Source organism: Procambarus clarkii, chromosome 52 (genome assembly GCF_040958095.1).
Source record: "Procambarus clarkii isolate CNS0578487 chromosome 52, FALCON_Pclarkii_2.0, whole genome shotgun sequence".
Taxonomy (NCBI): Eukaryota; Metazoa; Arthropoda; class Malacostraca; order Decapoda; family Cambaridae; genus Procambarus; species Procambarus clarkii.
Window position 1 is genome coordinate 21,611,606 of NC_091201.1, and position 25,583 is coordinate 21,637,188.

Genomic DNA, 25,583 nt, shown 5'->3' on the forward strand with positions numbered 1-25,583 from the left:
ATATATATATATATATATATATATATATATATATATATATATATATATATATATATATATATATATATATATATATATATATATACTACCAGTACCCAGCCCACGCATTGCTGAGCCACAGCAACCTTCCCTGTCCCCACAGTCCTCCCCACCATTCTCTCTTCACCCGTGACCTCGGTTTCCTAACCATTCCCCACTCCACCGTCCCCTCGTCCTCCCTACCATTCCTCACTCCACCATCCTCTCTTCCTTCCCACCATGCCCCACTCTCCTGTCCCTTTGTCCTCCCCCCCATTCTCCATTCCCCCATCCCCTCGTCCCCACCATCCCAAACTCCCCCGTCCCCTCGTCCTTCCCCATCATTAAACCCCCTCCCTTGTCCCCTCGTCCTCCCCACCATCTGTCACTTCCGTCCCCTCGTTATCCCCACCACTCCTCACTCTCTCGTCCTATGCCTTCCCAAATGGACTGATGTTCCCCATGAGAAAATTGGGAACATCAAGTGATCTGATGTTCCCATCACTGAAATATAAGAAAAACAGCTAAAAAATGGAATGAAAATATGAAAAAATAAAAAAATAAACTATATTCATGAAATGAACGGTATGGTAAACAACACAGCTCAATTCCAACACAATTCACACAAAATAATTAAATCAAAATGAAAATAAATCAAAATCTGTGAAAATTCAATATATCAATGCAATCAGAAACATTGAACTGGAAATGTAACATATTTAGTATAGCATGTGTGTTGCTCTTACATGCAACAGGTGGCGCTGTTTGTCAAGAAAAGCATAGTTTTACCTTTCACAGGTGTGGCATCTATACATATACTTATGAAATGAACGGTAAGGTAAACAACACAGCTCAATTCCAACACAATGTCACAAAAAATAATTAAATAAAAAAAAACGAAATCTATGAAAATAAAATTTATCAATGCAATCGGAAACATTGAAATGGAATTCGTGAAATATTTAGTATAGCGCGAATGTTGCGATTATGTGCAACAGATGGCGTTGTTTTTCAAAAACGCATGTTTTTACCTTTCACAGGGGTGGCATCTATACAGTAAGTATATAAAAAGACGCGCCTATTCGAATGCAACATTGTGTCAAAATTTCAAAGCAATCGGTAAAGAGGTTTCGAAGATTTCCCTCACATGAAAAGCACATGGAAAAACAGTCTTTAAGAAAAAGCATGTTTTTTTTTAACGTCACAGAAATGACATCTATATAGTATGTATATAAAAACCTGGCCGGATGCGAATGGAACATTGTGTGAAAATTTCAAAGCAATCGGAAAAGAACTTTCGGAGATTAGCGATTTTGAACAAACGAACATTTCCATTTTTATTTATATATATATATATATATATATATATATATATATATATATATATATATATATATATATATATATATATATATATATTAATATATATATATATATATATATATATATATGTCGTACCTAGTAGCCAGAACGCACCTTTTCAGCCTACTATGCAAGGCCCGATTTGCCTAATAAGCCAAGTTTTCATGAATTAATTGTTTTTTCGATCTACCTAACCTACCTAACCTAACCTAACTTTTTCGGCCTACCTAACCTAACCTAACCTATTAAGATAGGTTAGGTTAGGTAGGGTTGGTTAGGTTCGGTCATATATCTACGTTAATTTTAGCTCCAATAAACAAAAATTGACCTCATACATAGATGAAATGGGTTAGCTTTATCATTTCATAAGAAAAAAATTATAGTAAATATATTAATTCAGGAAAACTTGGCTTATTAGGCAAATCGGGCCTTGAATAGTAGGCTGAGAAGTGAGTTCTGGCTACTAGGTACGACATATATATATATATATATATATATATATATATATATATATATATATATATATATATATATATATATATATATATAAGTAGTGAAATATGTGACTACGGCGACGCGCACCAGCTGCCCCAGGTGGCACTCTTGAGTGCCATCTGAGCAGGTGAGGCGCGACGTCGTAGTCGCAGCGCGTCGTCGTCGTCACATGGGGTTTTTGGGGATTTTCCCGGAAGTTTTGGCGCGTTTCGGACGCGTGTGAGCGTCCGGTGTTTGGGTATGTGGTCAGGAAAGAGGGGAGGTCATGTTGTTGGGTGCCAGGTGGCGCGCGACGTCGTAGTCGCAGCGCGTCGTCGTCGTCACACAGGGTTTGGGAGGGGAATTTCCCGGAAGTTATGGCGCGTGTCTGAGGTAATTGGAGCGTGTCGCTCCAGTCCTCGGGGGTTAAGGTAAGTGGTCGGGTAGTCGCAGCGCGTCGTCGTCGTCACATAGGGTTTTTGGGGAATTTCCCGGATGTTATGACGCGTGGCATCCGGCCAGACGTCACTTGAGAGAGTGTCATGTTGGGGTTGGAAGCTAAGTGGTTGGTAAGCAGTCATGTAGGGAGGAGGGGGAAGAGGAGGAGTGTAGGTTATGTTGTGAAGGGAGGGGGGAGCCCCAATACCTGAGAGGATATCAATGACGTCCATTAGTTCTCCCCCTACATGGGCAGGAAGTGTTGAGGGGAGCGTGAGAGACCAGTGTCTTAAGAATGGAGGGGGAGAAGGAGGGGAAAGGGAGGTAACAGCTGGCAGTGGGTTTGTGTGTGTGAAAGTAGTCATTATTTTTTCTTAAAGAATGACAGTTTTATGTACCCTCTCTGCTTCCAGAGCGCTAAGGATATGTGGGCTATACCTACCACGTAGCTATGACGAGTGACACCACATGTCCACACGGGTTTCCTCTTCAAAGGCTGAGATCTAACTGTTGCGAATGTCATCATCAACCTCTAACATAGTCAGTCATCCCCCCCCCCCTCCCCCCTACCCCCCTACCCCCCCCTCTCCCCCCCCCCCTCCCCCCTCCCCCCTCCCCCCTCCCCCCCTCCCCCCTCCCCCCCTCCCCCCTCCCCCCCTCCATCCACATAGCAGGACATACCCACATACCATCACCACCACCACACTGCTGGGAGTGACAGCAATATGGCATACCATACTCTCTCATGACACAGCTCTCACCGGCACATAGCATTGAGTGTGGCAATGTTCTTTCTCAAAGGTGAGCCATGAGCGCAACATACAAATTCCAAAATGCAGTCCTGGGAGTTTGACACACGTTGATTAACAAGCTATCTGATTATTTATACAGCTTCTCTCTCTCTACATTATATGCGGGTTACATAGTGTGTCAAGAACTCTCTCTCTCTATGTCTCTCTCTCTCTGTGTCTTTCTGTCTCTCTGTCTCTCTCTGTCTCTGTCTCTATCTCTCTCTCTCTCTCTCTGTCTCTGTCTCTGTCTCTGTCTCTCTCTGTCTCTGTCTCTGTCTCTGTCTCTATCTCTCTCTCTCTCTCTCTCTCTGTCTCTGTCTCTGTCTCTGTCTCTCTCTGTCTCTGTCTCTATCTCTCTGTCTCTGTCTCTGTCTCTCTCTGTCTCTGTCTCTATCTCTCTCTCTCTGTCTCTGTCTCTGTCTCTCTCTGTCTCTCTCTCTCTCTCTCTCTGTCTCTCTCTCTCTCTCTCTCTGTCTCTCTCTGTCTCTCTCTCTATGTCTCTCTCTCTGTCTGTCTCTCTGTCTCTCAGTCTCTCTCTCTCTCTCTCTCTCTCTCTCTCTCTCTCTCTCTCTCTCTCTCTCTCTCTCTCTCTCTCTCTCTCTCTCTCTCTCTCTCTCTCTCTCTCTCTCTCTCTCTGTCTCTCTGTCTCTCTCTCTCTCTGTCTCTCTGTCTCTCTGTCTCTCAGTCTCTCAGTCTCTCTCTCTCTCTCCAGATCATTTAGTAGTTGGGGAAAGTAACATCATTTCCTTTCTCCTGCTGCCGCTGTTCACGTATCTTTCTCCATCAAGGCTGTCTCTCTTAAGACCTACGTCATCCAATGTAAACACCAATCGATGAGAATAAGACCGGTGAGTCGATAGTGAAATAGGTCTGGGTTAAGTCTGTTTTTCAGTTCTTGTATCACAGTCAATGTAGCGTAATGGGAAACCAGTCTTTCTACTGCCTACATAAATAGCGTTTGAAAATGTATGCAAGTCTAGTCAAACTCCTATAGCCCTTACATTCTAACACAAATAAAATATTAGCACACGATTGCATCGCATTATATCATCATTAAGTAACGTAGAGATCAACTTTCTGGCTGTTGTCCGAATATCATTATTGAAATGTGAACTCATTTAGCCAAACACAATATCTCCATTACATCTCTTAGCATATGAATATTACGGTATACCAGTTTTAACCCTCTATAACACAATGTAACGTAACGTAACGCAAATCAACTTTCTACAGACCAAATATCGTTTTTAAATGAAAGTATGACTTAGTCCATCTTCGTTACATCTCTCACCATATAGACATATGGTGTTAGCATAATGTGAAAAAAATAGTTGATTTCAATTCTTAGCTTGTTCTTCACATGTTCAGTGTTCATTCTTGTATTCCCTATGTTCCTTATCATGTTTTCATATTCTCTATAAGTTCATATTCCCTGCATGTTCACTCTATTCATCAACTTTTTCTTACATGTTTTCTGTGTTCATTCCATGTTCTACAAATGTTCACAGCATGCTCAGTTCAATTCTTTTCACCTGTTTTTCTCATTTTTTTCTGTTTTCTACCATTTTCCCCGTATGTTCACTATGTTCTTTGTCAGGTTTTCATGTACATCATATGTTCTCTGTATAACTTTTATACTCAATATTCATGTTCTCAATGTTCTTAGCTTGTTCTTCACATGTTCAGTGTTCATTCTTGTATTCCCTATGTTCCTTATCATGTTTTCATATTCTCTATAAGTTCATACTCCCTGCATGCTCACTCTATTCATCAACTTTTTCTTACATGTTTTCTGCGTTCACCGTATGTTCACTGTGTTCATTCCCCTACTTAACCTCAATTTTTTTATGTTCTTTGTTTCTTTAAACCAATTTGTTTCTTCCATTCACTAACTAGTTCTTTGTCAAATAATATTATACGGCAATACAGTCCCCTCAACAATTTTAGTCACTCAGTTTTTATTTACAAAACTGTGTCAAAGTAATTCTCATCGTCGTCAGCTTAATAGTTCTACCAACCCGTTCTTAAACAAATCTACACTTTATTCAGTTCCAAATTTACAAAGACAATCCTTTTCTTGTAACTTCTTAACTAAAAATCTTTCGCCAATCAACTAAAACATAGTCACTTTCCTCATTTCTCAACTAAACTTATTATCCAATCAACCAAAAATAGTCAAAGGAATCTTTCCAACCCTGTTCATAACTAAACTTATTCCCTAGTCATCAGAAAAATATCCATGTTCTTCATGTTTCATTGTCATTTCATAACTAAAATTATCCATCAATCAACAGAAAAAGTCATATTCATCATCATTGTTCCTAACTAAAATTATGTTTTGTCAAGTAAGAAAAAAAACCAAAGATATCTTTCATCGCTGTTCTTAACGGACATTACACTTTGGGGAGCACAAAATAGTCTCCCTCGTCATGTTTGTCTTTTTCCTTAACTACAAGTATTCATCAGTCAAATAAAAATAGTTACTTCATCATGTTTCCCTGTCATTTCTTAACTGAAATATCACTTCTCTGATCTGAAATAGTCATGTATAACCTCTTTCCATCACTGTTCTTAACTAAAGTAGCCTTTCACTTTGCTAAAATAGTCATATTCATCATTGTTCCTAACTAAAATTATATGTCGTTAAGTAAGAAATATAGTCAAAGACACTCTTCGAGACATCAAGGACTTACTCAAAGACATCATAGTTACTCTTGTTCTCAGAAGTCATTCTCAAAGTCATCACCGATTTTCTCAGAGTCACCAAAGTTATTCTCTGAGTTAACAAAATACTACTCATGTTCTCAAAAGACATTCACAAAGTTATTCAAAGAGCTAACAAAAGTTATTCTCGGAGTCACCTTCGTACTTCAGAGAAACTTTCCAAAACATCTTTGTTCATCAAAGTTATTCTCGGAGTCATCAAAGGTAATCTCTAACTCACTTTGGTCATTAAAGTTAATTTCTATGTTATAAAAGTTTGTCTCAGAGACATCTAAGTTAATCTTAGAGTTATCAAATGTAATCTCTAACTCACTTTTGTTCATCAAAGTTGATCTCAGAGTTAACAAAGGTAATCTCTAACACTCTCGTTCATCAAAGTTGTTTCAAAGTCATCAAAGTTAATCTCAGAGTTATCCAAAGATATTCTCATGTCCACAAAGTTATTCCAAGAGACGTCAAAGTAATCTCAGACATCTTCGTTCATAAAAGTTATTCTCAGAGACAACTAAAGTTATTCTCTAAGAGCTATCAAAAGTTATTCTCAGTCAAGATATGTTATTCTCTAAGTAACCTTCCGTTCATCAAAGACATTCTCTAAGCTCTCAAAGTTATTCTCTAAGACAACAAAGTCATTCTCAGTCATCAAAAGTTATTCTCAGACTCACCTTCGTTATTCAAAGAAGCCTTCTGAGACATCCTCGTTCAACAAAACTAACCTCAGAGCCATCAAAAAGTTAAATACAGTCATCAAAGTTATTCTCTAAGTAACTTTTCGTTCATCAGAGAAGCTTTCTAAGACATCTTTGTTCATCAAAGTTGATCTCTAAGACATCAATGTTGTTCTCTAAGACATCAATGTTGTTCTCTAAATCATAAAAGTTAATCTCTAAGACATCAATGTTGTTCTCTAAATCATAAAAGTTAATCTCTAAGGCACCTTCGTCTACTAGAGAAACTTTCCAATCCATCTTCGTTGATCAAAGTTATTCTCAGAATCATCAAAGAGATCTCTAATTCACCTTCGTTCACCAAAAGTTGTTCTCTAAGACACATTCGTTCATCAAAGAAACTCTCCGTCCATCATGTTATTCTTCAAGTCATCTTCAGTCATAAAATTTCTCTCCAAAATGTAACTAGTTCAGCTTTTCATACCAAACCCGCGCTTCTGTTAAAATATATTTTCTTAGTCACTTTACCCTAAAACTGTTCTCAGAACTACACTGTCCAAATCCTACGTAACCTATCCTCTCCACCCAATGTTACTTAGTTAGCGCAACGTTCCTAAACCTGACTTTACCTATCCTAACTTAACTTACCTTACCTTTACCTATCGTACCTAACTTAACCTGCATAACCTAACTTACATAACTTATCTTACCTATCCTAAAGTAACCTAACTTGCTTTACCTAACTTAATCTACATTCCCAAACTGCTGTATCCTAACTTATCTAGTCCAAACCAGCCATGATCTAACTTACATAATTATTCCTGCTTGTCTTTTGAGTTTCGTCAATCTCTTTTGTGTCTCATATTCATTTACTCATTTCAAGGGTTAATTTCTCAAATGGACATTTTTGCATTTCAAGTGTTATTTGTTCCAGATTGCGTGTTTAACCATTTCAAAGGATTTTTGGTATATATGGGAATTTACTCGTTTCAAGGGCAAATTTCTCAGGGCAAATTTCTCAAATGGTCATTTTTGCAGATCAAGGGTTATTTGTTAAAGTTCATCAAGTTGCTCATAAGTTGTATTTATTATGTTTGTTATTATTTATTTATTCGTATTCCCCAACCTTTTAACCTAACCTTTCAGATGTAGTTTATGGTGTTTTTGACAGATTTGTTGAATATATTATCCTTTTCCTAACCTTTCAGATGTAGTTTATTGTGTTTTTTGACGTATTTGTTGAATATATTATCCTTTTCCTAACCTTTCAGATGTAGATTTGTTTCTCCTTTGTATATTTTTACCCAAACCCACCATCCCACTTAACCTTCTTTCCTTCTTTTACTTTGTTTTCACATATAAGTTCATTCTTTATCTTAGTAATAATAAAAATTACAATAGTAAAGAATCAGATCTACTAAGAAAAACAAGAGAGCAAGTGAGTGAGAGCATGAAACGAGGAGAAAAGAGTAAGAGAGACGGGGGAGGAAGAGCATGGGACCTATCTCTCTCCCTTATTCTCTCTCTTCCTCCCCCTCTCTCTCACTCATTTGCTCAAATGCTTTCTTCTTTCTCAAATTCAAGTCTTGTGCTCCCATGCTCTTCCTCCCCCCTCTCTCTTACTCTTTTCTCCTCGTTTCATGCTCTCACTCACTTGCTCTCTTGTTTTTCTTAGTAGATCTGATTCTTTACTATTGTAATTTTTATTATTACTAAGATAAAGAATGAACTTATATGTGAAAACAAAGTAAAAGAAGGAAAGAAGGTTAAGTGGGATGGTGGGTTTGGGTAAAAATATACAAAGGAGAAACAAAACTACATCTGAAAGGTTAGGAAAAGGATAATATATTCAACAAATACGTCAAAAAACACAATAAACTACATCTGAAAGGTTAGGAAAAGGATAATATATTCAACAAATCTGTCAAAAACACCATAAACTACATCTGAAAGGTTAGGTTAAAAGGTTGGGGAATACGAATAAATAAATAATAACAAACATAATAAATACAACTTATGAGCAACTTGATGAACTTTAACAAATAACCCTTGATCTGCAAAAATGACCATTTGAGAAATTTGCCCTGAGAAATTTGCCCTTGAAACGAGTAAATTCCCATATATACCAAAAATCCTTTGAAATGGTTAAACACACAATCTTGAACAAATAACACTTGAAATGCAAAAATATCCATTTGAGAAATTAACCCTTGAAATGAGTAAATGAATATGAGACAATGATTGACGAAACACAAAAGACAAGCAGGAATAATTATGTAAGTTAGATCATGGCTGGTTTGGACTAGATAAGTTAGGATACAGCAGTTTGGGAATGTAGATTAAGTTAGGTAAAGCAAGTTAGGTTACTTTAGGATAGGTAAGATAAGTTATGTAAGTTAGGTTATGCAGGTTAAGTTAGGTACGATAGGTAAAGGTAAGGTAAGTTAAGTTAGGATAGGTAAAGTCAGGTTTAGGAACGTTGCGCTAACTAAGTAACATTGGGTGGAGAGGATAGGTTACGTAGGATTTGGACAGTGTAGTTCTGAGAACAGTTTTAGGGTAAAGTGACTAAGAAAATATATTTTAACAGAAGCGCGGGTTTGGTATGAAAAGCTGAACTAGTTACATTTTGGAGAGAAATTTTATGACTGAAGATGACTTGAAGAATAACATGATGGACGGAGAGTTTCTTTGATGAACGAATGTGTCTTAGAGAACAACTTTTGGTGAACGAAGGTGAATTAGAGATCTCTTTGATGATTCTGAGAATAACTTTGATCAACGAAGATGGATTGGAAAGTTTCTCTAGTAGACGAAGGTGCCTTAGAGATTAACTTTTATGATTTAGAGAACAACATTGATGTCTTAGAGATTAACTTTTATGATTTAGAGAACAACATTGATGTCTTAGAGAACAACATTGATGTCTTAGAGATCAACTTTGATGAACAAAGATGTCTTAGAAAGCTTCTCTGATGAACGAAAAGTTACTTAGAGAATAACTTTGATGACTGTATTTAACTTTTTGATGGCTCTGAGGTTAGTTTTGTTGAACGAGGATGTCTCAGAAGGCTTCTTTGAATAACGAAGGTGAGTCTGAGAATAACTTTTGATGACTGAGAATGACTTTGTTGTCTTAGAGAATAACTTTGAGAGCTTAGAGAATGTCTTTGATGAACGGAAGGTTACTTAGAGAATAACATATCTTGACTGAGAATAACTTTTGATAGCTCTTAGAGAATAACTTTAGTTGTCTCTGAGAATAACTTTTATGAAAAAAAGATGTCTGAGATTGACTTTGACGTCTCTTGGAATAACTTTGTGGACATGAGAATATCTTTGGATAACTCTGAGATTAACTTTGATGACTTTGAAACAACTTTGATGAACGAGAGTGAGTTAGAGATTACCTTTGTTAACTCTGAGATCAACTTTGATGAACAAAAGTGAGTTAGAGATTACATTTGATAACTCTAAGATTAACTTAGATGTCTCTGAGACAAACTTTTATAACATAGAAATTAACTTTAATGACCAAAGTGAGTTAGAGATTACCTTTGATGACTCCGAGAATAACTCTGATGAACAAAGATGTTTTGGAAAGTTTCTCTAAAGAACGAAGGTGACTCCGAGAATAACTTTTGTTAGCTCTTTGAATAACTTTGTTGACTTTGAGAATGTCTTTTGAGAACATGAGTAGTATTTTGTTAACTCAGAGAATAACTTTGGTGACTCTGAGAAAATCGGTGATGACTTTGAGAATGACTTCTGAGAACAAGAGTAACTATGATGTCTTTGAGTAAGTCCTTGATGTCTCGAAGAGTGTCTTTGACTATATTTCTTACTTAACGACATATAATTTTAGTTAGGAACAATGATGAATATGACTATTTTAGCAAAGTGAAAGGCTACTTTAGTTAAGAACAGTGATGGAAAGAGGTTATACATGACTATTTCAGATCAGAGAAGTGATATTTCAGTTAAGAAAGGACAGGGAAACATGATGAAGTAACTATTTTTATTTGACTGATGAATACTTGTAGTTAAGGAAAAAGACAAACATGACGAGGGAGACTATTTTGTGCTCCCCAAAGTGTAATGTCCGTTAAGAACAGCGATGAAAGATATCTTTGGTTATTTTTCTTACTTGACAAAACATAATTTTAGTTAGGAACAATGATGATGAATATGACTTTTTCTGTTGATTGATGGATAATTTTAGTTATGAAATGACAATGAAACATGAAGAACATGGATATTTTTCTGATGACTAGGGAATAAGTTTAGTTATGAACAGGGTTGGAAAGATTCCTTTGACTATTTTTGGTTGATTGGATAATAAGTTTAGTTGAGAAATGAGGAAAGTGACTATGTTTTAGTTGATTGGCGAAAGATTTTTAGTTAAGAAGTTACAAGAAAAGGATTGTCTTTGTAAATTTGGAACTGAATAAAGTGTAGATTTGTTTAAGAACGGGTTGGTAGAACTATTAAGCTGACGACGATGAGAATTACTTTGACACAGTTTTGTAAATAAAAACTGAGTGACTAAAATTGTTGAGGGGACTGTATTGCCGTATAATATTATTTGACAAAGAACTAGTTAGTGAATGGAAGAAACAAATTGGTTTAAAGAAACAAAGAACATAACAAAAATTGAGGTTAAGTAGGGGAATGAACACAGTGAACATACGGTGAACGCAGAAAACATGTAAGAAAAAGTTGATGAATAGAGTGAGCATGCAGGGAGTATGAACTTATAGAGAATATGAAAACATGATAAGGAACATAGGGAATACAAGAATGAACACTGAACATGTGAAGAACAAGCTAAGAACATTGAGAACATGAATATTGAGTATAAAAGTTATACAGAGAACATATGATGTACATGAAAACCTGACAAAGAACATAGTGAACATACGGGGAAAATGGTAGAAAACAGAAAAAAATGAGAAAAACAGGTGAAAAGAATTGAACTGAGCATGCTGTGAACATTTGTAGAACATGGAATGAACACAGAAAACATGTAAGAAAAAGTTGATGAATAGAGTGAACATGCAGGGAATATGAACTTATAGAGAATATGAAAACATGATAAGGAACATAGGGAATACAAGAATGAACACTGAACATGTGAAGAACAAGCTAAGAATTGAAATCAACTATTTTTTTCACATTATGCTAACACCATATGTCTATATGGTGAGAGATGTAACGAAGATGGACTAAGTCATACTTTCATTTAAAAACGATATTTGGTCTGTAGAAAGTTGATTTGCGTTACGTTACGTTACATTGTGTTATAGAGGGTTAAAACTGGTATACCGTAATATTCATATGCTAAGAGATGTAATGGAGATATTGTGTTTGGCTAAATGAGTTCACATTTCAATAATGATATTCGGACAACAGCCAGAAAGTTGATCTCTACGTTACTTAATGATGATATAATGCGATGCAATCGTGTGCTAATATTTTATTTGTGTTAGAATGTAAGGGCTATAGTAGTTTGTCTAGACTTGCATACATTTTCAAACGCTATTTATGTAGGCAGTAGAAAGACTGGTTTCCCATTACGCTACATTGACTGTGATACAAGAACTGAAAAACAGACTTAACCCAGACCTATTTCACTATCGACTCACCGGTCTTATTCTCATCGATTGGTGTTTACATTGGATGACGTAGGTCTTAAGAGAGACAGCCTTGATGGAGAAAGATACGTGAACAGCGGCAGCAGGAGAAAGGAAATGATGTTACTTTCCCCAACTACTAAATGATCTGGAGAGAGAGAGAGAGAGAGAGAGAGACTGAGAGACTGAGAGACTGAGAGACAGAGAGACAGAGAGACAGAGAGACAGAGAGACAGAGAGAGAGAACAGCAAATTATGATTTGTTATAATAATAAGATTGAAGACCAGCTTATGACTGGATATTCTTAAAAAAATACTATTTGAGCAAAGAATGGTGATACTAAAGCTTAGAACATAACATCCGGTCTGGGAATGGGGGCAGTGATGGTTTGGCCATGGAGGGGGGTGGTAGGGGTAAGGGTAAGTGGGGGTGGACGGGGAGAGGGTAAGGCCGAGCCATTACATCCTCCATCTCAATACACCTCAAACCATCACGAAGGTGAGACTGCAGCGAGAGGGGCTGCCGGTTCATTCATTCAGGAGTCTTGCTATGGATGTAGGACGAAGAGGTGATGGAGATTGAGTAAACATGCATACATTTCAATGATATTTATTTGGCCAGCAGATGTTGTGATCACAGTTAACAAGAACAATTTGTAGGTAGAGATCGCGTCTCCGTGACGATGTGAAATGTTTCTCTCATTTAGTAAACGCTAACCTACTGACTTTGACTGAGTTTACTAAGTGAAGGGTCGTGTGGTGGACTTTAGAGAGGGTGAGAGAGAGCGAGTGAGAGAGAGAGAGAGCGAGAGAGAGAGAGAGACAGAGAGACAGAGAGAGAGACATAGAGAGAGAGACAGAGAGAGAGATACAGAGAGACAGAGAGAGAGAGAGAGAGACAGAGAGAGACAGAGACAGAGACAGAGACAGAGACAGAGAGAGAGAGATAGAGACAGAGACAGACAGAGACAGAGAGACAGAAAGACAGAGAGAGAGAGAGACATAGAGAGAGAGAGTTCTTGACACACTATGTAACCCGCATATAATGTAGAGAGAGAGAAGCTGTATAAATAATCAGATAGCTTGTTAATCAACGTGTGTCAAACTCCCAGGACTGCATTTTGGAATTTGTATGTTGCGCTCATGGCTCACCTTTGAGAAAGAACATTGCCACACTCAATGCTATGTGCCGGTGAGAGCTGTGTCATGAGAGAGTATGGTATGCCATATTGCTGTCACTCCCAGCAGTGTGGTGGTGGTGATGGTATGTGGGTATGTCCTGCTATGTGGATGGAGGGGGGGAGGGGGGAGGGGGGGGGATGACTGACTATGTTAGAGGTTGATGATGACATTCGCAACAGTTAGACCTCAGCCTTTGAAGAGGAAACCCGTGTGGACATGTGGTGTCACTCGTCATAGCTACGTGGTAGGTATAGCCCACATATCCTTAGCGCTCTGGAAGCAGAGAGGGTACATAAAACTGTCATTCTTTAAGAAAAAATAATGACTACTTTCACACACACAAACCCACTGCCAGCTGTTACCTCCCTTTCCCCTCCTGCTCCCCCTCCATTCTTAAGACACTGGTCTCTCACGCTCCCCTCAACACTTCCTGCCCATGTAGGGGGAGAACTAATGGACGTCATTGATATCCTCTCAGGTATTGGGGCTCCCCCCTCCCTTCACAACATAACCTACACTCCTCCTCTTCCCCCTCCTCCCTACATGACTGCTTACCAACCACTTAGCTTCCAACCCCAACATGACACTCTCTCAAGTGACGTCTGGCCGGATGCCACGCGTCATAACATCCGGGAAATTCCCCAAAAACCCTATGTGACGACGACGACGCGCTGCGACTACCCGACCACTTACCTTAACCCCCGAGGACTGGAGCGACACGCTCCAATTACCTCAGACACGCGCCATAACTTCCGAGAAATTCCCCTCCCAAACCCTGTGTGACGACGACGACGCGCTGCGACTACGACGTCGCGCGCCACCTGGCACCCAACAACATGACCTCCCCTCTTTCCTGACCACATACCCAAACACCGGACGCTCACACGCGTCCGAAACGCGCCACAACTTCCGGGAAAATCCCCAAAAACCCCATGTGACGACGACGACGCGCTGCGACTACGACGTCGCGCCTCACCTGCTCAGATGGCACTCAAGAGTGCCACCTGGGGCAGCTGGTGCGCGTCGCCGTAGTCACATATTTCACTACTTATATATATATATATATATATATATATATATATATATATATATATATATATATATATATATATATATATATATATATATATATATATATATATATGTCGTACCTAGTAGCCAGAACGCACTTTTTAGCCTACTATGCAAGGCCCGATTTGCCTAATAAGCCAAGTTTTCATGAATTAATTGTTTTTCGACTACCTAACCTACCTAACCTAACTTTTTCGGCTACCTAACCTAACCTAACCTTTAAAGATAGGTTAGGTTAGGTTAGGTAGGGTTGGTTAGGTTCGGTCATATATCTACGTTATTTTTAACTCCAATAAAAAAAAATTGACCTCATACGTAATGAAATGGGTGGCTTTATCGTTTCATAAGAACAAAATTTGAGAAAATATATTAATTCTGGAAAACTTGGCTTATTAGGCAAATCGGGCCTTGCATAGTAGGCCGAGAAGTGCGTTCTGGCTATTAGGTACGACATATATATATATATATATATATATATATATATATATATATATATATATATATATATATATATATATATGTCGTACCTAGTAGCCAGAAAGCACTTCTCAGCCTACTATGCAAGGCCCGATTTGCCTAATAAGCCAAGTTTTCATGAATTAATTGTTTTTAGACTACCTAACCTACCTAACCTAACCTAACCTAACTTGTTCGGCTACCTAACCTAACCTAACCTATAAAAATAGGTTAGGTTAGGTTAGGTAGGGTTGGTTAGGTTCGGTCATATATCTACGTTAATTTTAACTCCAATATAAAAAATTGACCTCATACATAATGAAATGGGTAGCTTTATCATTTCATAAGAAAAAAAATTGAAAAAATATATTATTTCAGGAAAACTTGGCTTATTAGGCAAATCGGGCCTTGCATAGTAGGCTGAGAAGTGCTTTCTGGCTACTAGGTACGACATACATATATATATATATATATATATATATATATATATATATATATATTGTTGGGGGTTTCTCCTCTCTATTATTCTCTACCCTTACTCTGGGGTGAGCAATAGTTATGCTCAAGGTAACTCACCGTAGCCCTGCGGGTCTTCCCTCGATCCTCACGGCGCCACTGCACGCCAGGAGAGTCTCCCAGTCAATCTTAACGGCCTCTAATTAAGAAAGAGTGAGAACACGACTCGATCACATCGACTGTCGTGTGCCCTCCCCAACAATAGGGCTCTACGGTTAATCACAAGGTCGCCAATTGGTGTTTAAGGTGGCCAATAACACCATCAGTGGACTGGTGTATTCAGTGGTAGCCTTGGCAAGGTCACACTCAAAGATCTGGAATCAGGCAGGTACTTATTGTTATCACTATGCTTACAGGTATAGTATAGCCACAAGATCAATGGAGGGGATGATAAAAACACAAAGAGAGTTTTGTATTTTACTTAAAATGTATGAAAGATGTCACAAGGCCACACAATAACCGATAAATCAACTGATCCTGACTCGGCCGGTAATTCCCACGGATATTATGCGACCGCTAGAGGGCAACACTCTCCCCTCCTCATCAAGTGTCAAGAACAGCTGATCGCAATGGTCTCTCCGCGCGAAATTTGCTTGTTTTCTAGATTCACGCGCGCGGTTTCTTTAAATTCTCCAATATTACTAGAAACTCGCACACTCGATATTGGCACAAATAAACCGAATTACTTAGTTACACTGTACTCAGGCTCAAACAGTCTTTTCTACAATCAATTCTACAATGATTCACTGTAATGGTCTTACACTGTTATTTATCCAACAATATATTATGAAATATTAACACGGGAGTTTTCAGTACTTTCTCTCGTGGGCGATAACGCAATAATTCACTGTACTCACAAATGATTATTCACTGAATGAACATAGACATATATATGGTATATAAATCAATCATCAATACATGGAAAATAAATAGTTTCTGGGCACATAGCCTAACCTCCAAATACTGGCATAATCTTATATATAATTTACCACTATATGTTCATATCAAAATCTATAGAAAGATATACACAACACAGTAAATTTATCACTGGTTCCTGGTGCCTGTACACACCAATAATCAACATGAATATTACAAGTACTCTTGATAGTACTGTCTAGCACACTGGTGCTTTACCGTGACATAGGTGAGACTTGCTCACGACATATAAAATCTTCGGGCTAGATAATATAGCCAAATAATATAGCTAACTAAAGGGGAAATGGGGAGGGAACTAGAACCACCTACTTCACCCTATCCTCCGATGAGAGTCGAGATGTAGCTCCTGGTCCTCGTGTCGGGAACGCCCCCACACTACACGTCGTCGTGCCCTACCAGAGCCTCTCGTCGTCCCACCGTTTAGCGCGTCGTCTCCGTGCCTCCTCACTGCAGGTCCGTCCTCCTCCTTGACTTCTTGAAGGTTGGAGTCGGTCTCCTGGCCGTCGTCTTCTCCCAGCAACGGCTGTCGCCTACGTCTCAGCTACAGTCGTCCGGTTTCCCCAAATAGTCCTCTCTTCCTCAGCTACCCAGTGGCTCTGTCAGCCACTACGCTGTCACGAACTGGTGAATTGCCATAGACGCCACATACGTCACTGTACGGCTTCACTGCTACTGGCACAGTACCTGACTGGAGCACTTGTTGCTCAAATAACCGTCAATTCCCTCTTCTGGTTCAACACATGAACTAGGGAAGACTTCTCAGAGTACTGGCGGACTTCAGGTGACGCGTAAATCCACGGTAGTGGGAAACAGCTGTCCGACAGACAGGACCACTCGTCGCACGTCCGACCTCTATGACGTGTCGTGTCTGACTGCTGGCGCCAGCCCGGCGCGCTGGCCGGACCCCCTTCCTTCGTGACGTCACTTTCGCTACGGGAAGTTTTCATTGGCTCCCGGTGCCACACTGCTGTCGGTGACCAATCCGGTGCCACTGACGTCACACGGTTTTGGCGGGAGATCAGAGAAGCCAGCGCCATCTTGGCTCCCTAAAGGGCCTAAACCACAGGCCAAAATATTACTATTTCACAAATTTCTCGGCTCTCCGAGAACACTTCACTCTCTCCCATATATCAAATTGTAGCCTGCAACGTAGAGAACGCTTGGGAAAAGCAGACATGACTCTTACTGCAGGCGTGGGAGAATTATAAGGGGGGGAACTCCGTCACATACCCCTCCCCTTAAAATAAGAGTCATGTCTGGTTAGTGTATGCGGGATAGGGCGTCCGCCACTACGTCGTCCTTCCCCTTGATGTGCTTGACCTTGATCCTTGTCAGACTCTCAGTGCGGGTGAGACTGGTGCCGTCCGCCCTGGACCACTTACTTTCCTCCTCCGGGAGTTCTCGTTTCCTCGGTACACACAGACCCGTCTTCCGCTGGGTTTCTCGGGTATCCGTTCCGTCCTGCTTGTCGGCTCTACCTTCCACAGTGAAGAAAGGTCTCAGGCGGCCTGCGTGACACACCTGTTTCTTTCGGGGTCCATCCGGCTTCCCAATCTCGTACGACACTGGACCCAACCGTCGCAGCACTCGGTATGGTCTCTTGAACCGCGACCTGGTCACTCTACCTTTACCTGGCAGCACAACCAATACTTTGGATCCGGCCTGAAAATCCCTCTGCGCAGCTCTCCTGTCGAACCACTTCGACATCTTACGTTGCGCCTTCTTCAGGAGCTTCCTAGCCAGTTTCTTCGCTCTAGTGAGACGTTCTTTGAACTTCTGGACATATTTAATCACCGTTCCCACGGTTGCTCCTGGCGTCCATCGTTCCTTCATCATAGATAGCACGGCATATATAATATAGATAAATGGAAAGTAAGCTTTTTCAGGACCCACACGTCCTCCTTCGGCCTTACTAACCAATTCGGGGAACTCCTGCTGTAACTCTCCGAGACGAGTGCGGCTTACCCCTGGAGAACTGGTGAGTGTCACCTGCAACTCACCATTCGGGCTACTCTCGCCCTCCACTCGTTCTCTGGGTCCTACGCAGAGGTGATCTGTTCCCAGGCTGTCAGTCGACTCCTCAGCCCCATCAGATCCACAACCTCCTGGTTCTTCGCGTTGTCTCGGTGTCTCAGTACAAACTGGGATCGCCACCGGTGCGATTCCCTTCTCGTCCCCACAGACGTTCAACTCTCCGCCTGTCTTCCTGTATTGTTCTATGTACTCTTCGCCTTTCACGAGATGTGGGAGGACGTATCCTCCACATGCGTCATTCCCCAAGATGACCTGCGCCTCCATCTTGGGCATTGATGTACAGACTCCCACCACTAGGGTCTGGCAGCCATAGTCGGAATCTAAAGTTACCTGGTGTAGGGGCATCCTCACTGGGCCTCCCACAGTGGCCACCCGTGCCACCCCCACACTGGTACTTTCGTAACCCTCGGGGAACAGGGTTTCACTTACCAGGGTAAAGTCAGCCCCGGTGTCTCTTAGCATCTTCACTGGGATGGGGTCTGCGACCCCCATCCTTACGGTTCCTTGACACATGAACGGGTGAACTTTCTTCTCCCCATTCAGCACGGGTTCATCCCGCACTCCCTCGGCCCTCTGGTTCTCGAACATCACTAAAGCAACGTGTCCCCGCTGCTTCGGGCGTCTGCACTCCCGCGCGACGTGTCCGGGTATTCCGCAGCTGTAGCAGCGGCTCTTCGGCGGAGACCATCCACCACCGCTCGTCTTAGCACTGCCTCCAGAGACCGTCACACCCTGTGTCTTTCCCGCCTCACTTGTCGTTTCTTTCCCTGCAGTAACAGTTCCCGAGCTCTCAGCTTGGCTCTCCCCCATCGGCTCTACAACACCTTTTGATCCTCGGGTGTTCCAACTTGAGAAATGGGACTTGGGAGAACTCGCTCCTGTCCTCCATCCATCCGTCCTTCTATAACTCCTATCGTTTCCTACGTATGCGGGTGGTCGGTTCTGTCCCTCTCGGCGTGGGCGTAGGGCTTCTTCTAGCATGTCGGCCCGGTCGGCTGCGGCCCTCAGGTCCTTTATGTCCGCCTCCTTTACCCTCATCCTGATCTCAGGAGGGAGCACGGACATAAACTTTTCCATGACCATTAATTCCTTGATTTCTTCGGCCGACCCCGCTTCTTCAGAGTCCATCCACTTAAGGAACTTTCTTTCCATGTCCCTCGCCGTCTCCGCATACGATTTTCCTGGTGACCGGGTACATTCTCTAAACGTCTTCCGGTAACACTCTGGCGTGAGTTTAAAGGAACGGAGCACAGCTCGTTTTACCGCATCGTAGTTAGTGCATTCTTGGAAGTCGAGCATAGTGAAGGCTTCACGAGCTTCACCTGTGAGCCTCCCTTGGACCAACTCCGCCCACTCCGCCCTCGGCCACCTCTTCATAGCAGCAACTCTCTCAAAGTGATCAAAGAAACTTTCGGCTTCACTAGGCACAAAGACCGGCAGGTCTCGTTCCCTCACTCGTCGGTCTTGCTGTGGCGGGGCAGGGGCACCTAGTCCCAGTTCAGCTCGCTTCAGCTCTACCTCCTGGTTGGCTTCTATTTCCATTTGTCTCAGCCTAACTTCTTGCTCTCGTTCTTCCCGGCGCAGCTGTGCTTCTCGTTCCTCACGCTGCATCTGTGCTTCTCGCTCCTCACGCTTCATCTGTGCTTCTCGCTCCTCACGCTTCATCTGTGCTTCTCGCTCCTCACGCTTCATCTGTGCTTCTCGCTCTTGTTCTTCTCGGCGCAGTTGTGCTTCTCGCTCCTCACGCTTCATTTGTGCTTCTCGCTCTTGCTCTTCTTTGCGCTGTTGTGCCTCTTCTCTCCTCAGCTGCGCTTCTGCTTCTCGCTCTTCTTTGCGCTGCTGTGCTTCTCGCTCTTCTTTGCGCTGCTGTGCCTCTAGCTGCAGCTTCATTATTTCCAGCTTAATGCTGTGCCTGCTGCCGCTGGATCCCCTGCTGCTTCCACCAATACTCAGGTGTTCACCCTCACTGGCAGGTGTTTGGGGCCGTTCCTCCCCCAAAGCTTCGTCTCGAGCCTTGAGCTGGGCCATTATCTCTAGTCTTCTTTCACCAACTCGGGCAGATTTCAGCTTTATTCCAAAATGATCCGCTATAGCCTGTAACTGTGCCTTGGTGCACTCTTCCAGCACCTGTTCGTCTCTAGAGTCAATAAACCTTGCTACTTTATCATCCTCCATCTTGTGCTACGAGTGTTAACCTGCACCTGATCTCTAACACCACTGCCAAGTACCACTGCAACCTTTACTTCGATCTATATCCTGGCAAGGTCGCCAATGTTGGGGGTTTCTCCTCTCTATTATTCTCTACCCTTACTCTGGGGTGAGCAATAGTTATGCTCAAGGTAACTCACCGTAGCCCTGCGGGTCTTCCCTCGATCCTCACGGCGCCACTGCACGCCAGGAGAGTCTCCCAGTCAATCTTAACGGCCTCTAATTAAGAAAGAGTGAGAACACGACTCGATCACATCGACTGTCGTGTGCCCTCCCCAACAATAGGGCTCTACGGTTAATCACAAGGTCGCCAATTGGTGTTTAAGGTGGCCAATAACACCATCAGTGGACTGGTGTATTCAGTGGTAGCCTTGGCAAGGTCACACTCAAAGATCTGGAATCAGGCAGGTACTTATTGTTATCACTATGCTTACAGGTATAGTATAGCCACAAGATCAATGGAGGGGATGATAAAAACACAAAGAGAGTTTTGTATTTTACTTAAAATGTATGAAAGATGTAACAAGGCCACACAATAACCGATAAATCAACTGATCCTGACTCGGCCGGTAATTCCCACGGATATTATGCGACCGCTAGAGGGCAACACTCTCCCCTCCTCATCAAGTGTCAGGAACAGCTGATCGCAATGGTCTCTCCGCGCGAAATTTGCTTGTTTTCTAGATTCACGCGCGCGGTTTCTTTAAATTCTCCAATATTACTAGAAACTCGCACACTCGATATTGGCACAAATAAACCGAATTACTTAGTTACACTGTACTCAGGCTCAAACAGTCTTTTCTACAATCAATTCTACAATGATTCACTGTAATGGTCTTACACTGTTATTTATCCAACAATATATTATGAAATATTAACACGGGAGTTTTCAGTACTTTCTCTCGTGGGCGATAACGCAATAATTCACTGTACTCACAAATGATTATTCACTGAATGAACATAGACATATATATGGTATATAAATCAATCATCAATACATGGAAAATAAATAGTTTCTGGGCACATAGCCTAACCTCCAAATACTGGCATAATCTTATATATAATTTACCACTATATGTTCATATCAAAATCTATAGAAAGATATACACAACACAGTAAATTTATCACTGGTTCCTGGTGCCTGTACACACCAATAATCAACATGAATATTACAAGTACTCTTGATAGTACTGTCTAGCACACTGGTGCTTTACCGTGACATAGGTGAGACTTGCTCACGACATATAAAATCTTCGGGCTAGATAATATAGCCAAATAATATAGCTAACTAAAGGGGAAATGGGGAGGGAACTAGAACCACCTACTTCACCCTATCCTCCGATGAGAGTCGAGATGTAGCTCCTGGTCCTCGTGTCGGGAACGCCCCCACACTACACGTCGTCGTGCCCTACCAGAGCCTCTCGTCGTCCCACCGTTTAGCGCGTCGTCTCCGTGCCTCCTCACTGCAGGTCCGTCCTCCTCCTTGACTTCTTGAAGGTTGGAGTCGGTCTCCTGGCCGTCGTCTTCTCCCAGCAACGGCTGTCGCCTACGTCTCAGCTACAGTCGTCCGGTTTCCCCAAATAGTCCTCTCTTCCTCAGCTACCCAGTGGCTCTGTCAGCCACTACGCTGTCACGAACTGGTGAATTGCCATAGACGCCACATACGTCACTGTACGGCTTCACTGCTACTGGCACAGTACCTGACTGGAGCACTTGTTGCTCAAATAACCGTCAATTCCCTCTTCTGGTTCAACACATGAACTAGGGAAGACTTCTCAGAGTACTGGCGGACTTCAGGTGACGCGTAAATCCACGGTAGTGGGAAACAGCTGTCCGACAGACAGGACCACTCGTCGCACGTCCGACCTCTATGACGTGTCGTGTCTGACTGCTGGCGCCAGCCCGGCGCCAGCCCGGCGCGCTGGCCGGACCCCCTTCCTTCGTGACGTCACTTTCGCTACGGGAAGTTTTCATTGGCTCCCGGTGCCACACTGCTGTCGGTGACCAATCCGGTGCCACTGACGTCACACGGTTTTGGCGGGAGATCAGAGAAGCCAGCGCCATCTTGGCTCCCTAAAGGGCCTAAACCACAGGCCAAAATATTACTATTTCACAAATTTCTCGGCTCTCCGAGAACACTTCACTCTCTCCCATATATCAAATTGTAGCCTGCAACGTAGAGAACGCTTGGGAAAAGCAGACATGACTCTTACTGCAGGCGTGGGAGAATTATAAGGGGGGGAACTCCGTCACAATATATATATATATATATATATATATATATATATATATATATATATATATATATATATATATATATATATATATATATATATATATATATATATGTCGTACCTAGTAGCCAGAACACACTTCTTGGCTTACTATACAAGGCCCGATTTGCCTAATAGGCCGAGTAATTTTCTTTATTTTCAATAAATTGTTTGCTATTGGTTTATTTTAAGTATTATTATTATATTATATTAAGAACATAAATTATTGATTTAGTTATGTTAGTTTAGGTTAGATTAAGATAGGTTAGGTTAGGTAGGGTTGGTTAGGTTCGGTCATATATCTGTTAGTTTTAACTCAAATTAAGCAAAATTAGCTCATACAAAATTAAATGAAAAGTTTTATCATTTCATAAGTAAAATATTTGAAAAACACTAAAATTCCGGAAAACTTGGCTTATTAAGCAAATCAGACCTTGCATAGTAGGCCAAGAACTGCGTTCATGGCTACTAGGTACAACATATATATATATATATATATATATATATATATATATATATATATATATATATATATATATATATATATATATATATATATATCCCACTGCTCGGGACACAAATGCCCCAGACATGGGACCTCTATTCCTCCAAGCGTCAGAGGTATACAAAGCCATGGTGTCATTTCTGCCAGGCTCAGCAAGGGGATACACTGGAGTAAGACCTCAGCACCTCAAGGAGATGACAAACCCAGTTCTCGGCGAAGTTGCAGAGACACTACTCTCAGAGGTCACGAAGTTTGTCAACGACTGCCTCTCTGGGCTGATCTGGCCAGATACAATTAAACCCTCCTTCTTCGGAGCATCCCTTTGTGCCCTTAAGAAGAAGAATGGTGGAGTCAGACCCATTGTCGTGGGTAACACACTTCGGCGCCTTGTTGCTAGGGCAGCTGTCAGAAAAATTAGCATAGACGCTGCAACGATGCTTCGACCCCATCAACTAGGTTTTGGTGTCCCCCATGGCTGTGAAGTAGCAGCTCATGCAGCGCGAGCCTATATTAGGCACCGCACCTCCCAGAAAATTAGGCATTAATTAAATTAGTCTTTAAAAATGCCTTCAATCAGGTAAAAAGGGATGTAGTACTGGAAGCAGTTCGAACAAGCTTTCCTTCTCTACTTCCCTTCGTTTCAGCAGGGTACAGTAGGGAATCGACACTGTTGTTTGGGGAACATGAAGTTGTTTCTGCAGAAGGTGTTCAGCAGGGAGACCCACTTGTCCCTTTCCTTTTTGCATTGCATCTAAAGAGGTCACACGCAGGTTGTCCAGCGAATTCAACATCTGGTTCCTGGACGATGGCACCCTGGCAGGGACACAGGAATCCCTGCTAGGAAATCTTCAGTTAGTGAAATCGAAGGAAGAGGAACTAGGCCTTACACTAAACCCACCAAAGAGTGAAAACATCTCATCCAGCCAACCAATCATAGATGCAGTACGAATCTTATTGTCAGGAGCCCCAGTGATCGCTCCCACCGACTGTGTGCTGCTAGGGGCACCTCTGGGCTCGAACGCCATTGAGGTAGTCCTCAAAGAAAAGCTGAAAGATCTGAGGGGGATGGAGGCGCGAATAGGGGGCTTTGGATGCTCACGATGCTTTGTACCTTCTTATAAGGTGCCTGGATTTGCCCAGACTTACCTATTTCCTCAGGTGTGCTCCTTCCTTTGACAACCCAAAATTAAGCGAGTACGACTCACTCCTAAAGTCAGTAACTATGAAAGTGTTAAACCTTTCCCTGCAAGATTGCCAGTGGGACCAAGCAACGCTCCAAGTTAGACTCCGGGGTATAGGTATTCGCAAGGCGACGCATTTAGCATTGCCGGCATTCTTATCCTCGACCTAGTAGCATACTAAGTGAATTAGTGAATGAAATACTACCTAGAATACCTAAGGAACTTCACTGGAATTCGTGATCCCAAATTTGTGGAAGGAACTGGCCAGTGGGACACTCTTGCTAATTCACACACTCGACCCATTTTTACCAAACGACGGAAAACAGGCCAAATGGGATAGCCCCATAGTGGAAAACATCGCCAAAGCATTGCTTGAAGCAGCTTCGGAGAAGGACAGAGCGCGTCTCCTAGCTGTGCAAGCGCCCCATGCCGGGGACTTCCTGTTGGCAGTCCCTAATTCCGTCTTGGGCACCCGCCTGGACCATCGGGCCCTAAGTATTGGTGTTGCCCTGCGCCTTGCCGCCCCTATCTCCACCGAGCACCGGTGTATTTGCGGCCATGCACGGGTAGACCAATACGGCAGCCATGGTCTCATCTGTCGTAAGACACAGGGAACGATTGCCAGACGTGAAGCAGTCAGTGACATTATCAAGAGAAGTTTGGCTATAGCTGGGTGTCCAGCACATAGGGAACCTTAGTTGTGCAGACCTGAAAACAGTCAAAAACGCCCAGATGGAGTCACCCTGCGACCATGGAGGGAAGTAAACAGGTCGTATGGGATTACACATGTGCTTCCACATTGGCTGATACCTATCTACGTTGCAGCTCAGCGGAGGGAGGTGGGGCAGCCACCTTCAGGGAGACCCAGAAAATCAACAAGTACAGAGACTTAGAACGTTGTTACAGGTTCGTCCCGATAGGCTCTGAAACTCTGGGCGCTTGGGGTAAATGTGCACTTAAGTTCCTAAAGGAGGTGGGTGAGGAACTCATTGGGGAAAACTAGAGACCCAGAGAGCGGCCAGTTTGTGTATTCTCTGTAAACTGTAGCATTGCAATAAAATAAAAGAAAAAACAAAACAAAACATACAAAAAAAAATAATAGGGGTGGTAGGA

The 25,583-nt window shown here is 42.1% G+C and overlaps 1 protein-coding gene across 1 annotated transcript in view; it reads left to right on the forward strand.

The window, feature by feature from the left end:
• LOC123763674 (integrin alpha-8) overlaps positions 1-25,583 on the forward strand; it is a 293,676-nt gene that overhangs the window by 254,521 nt on the left and 13,572 nt on the right.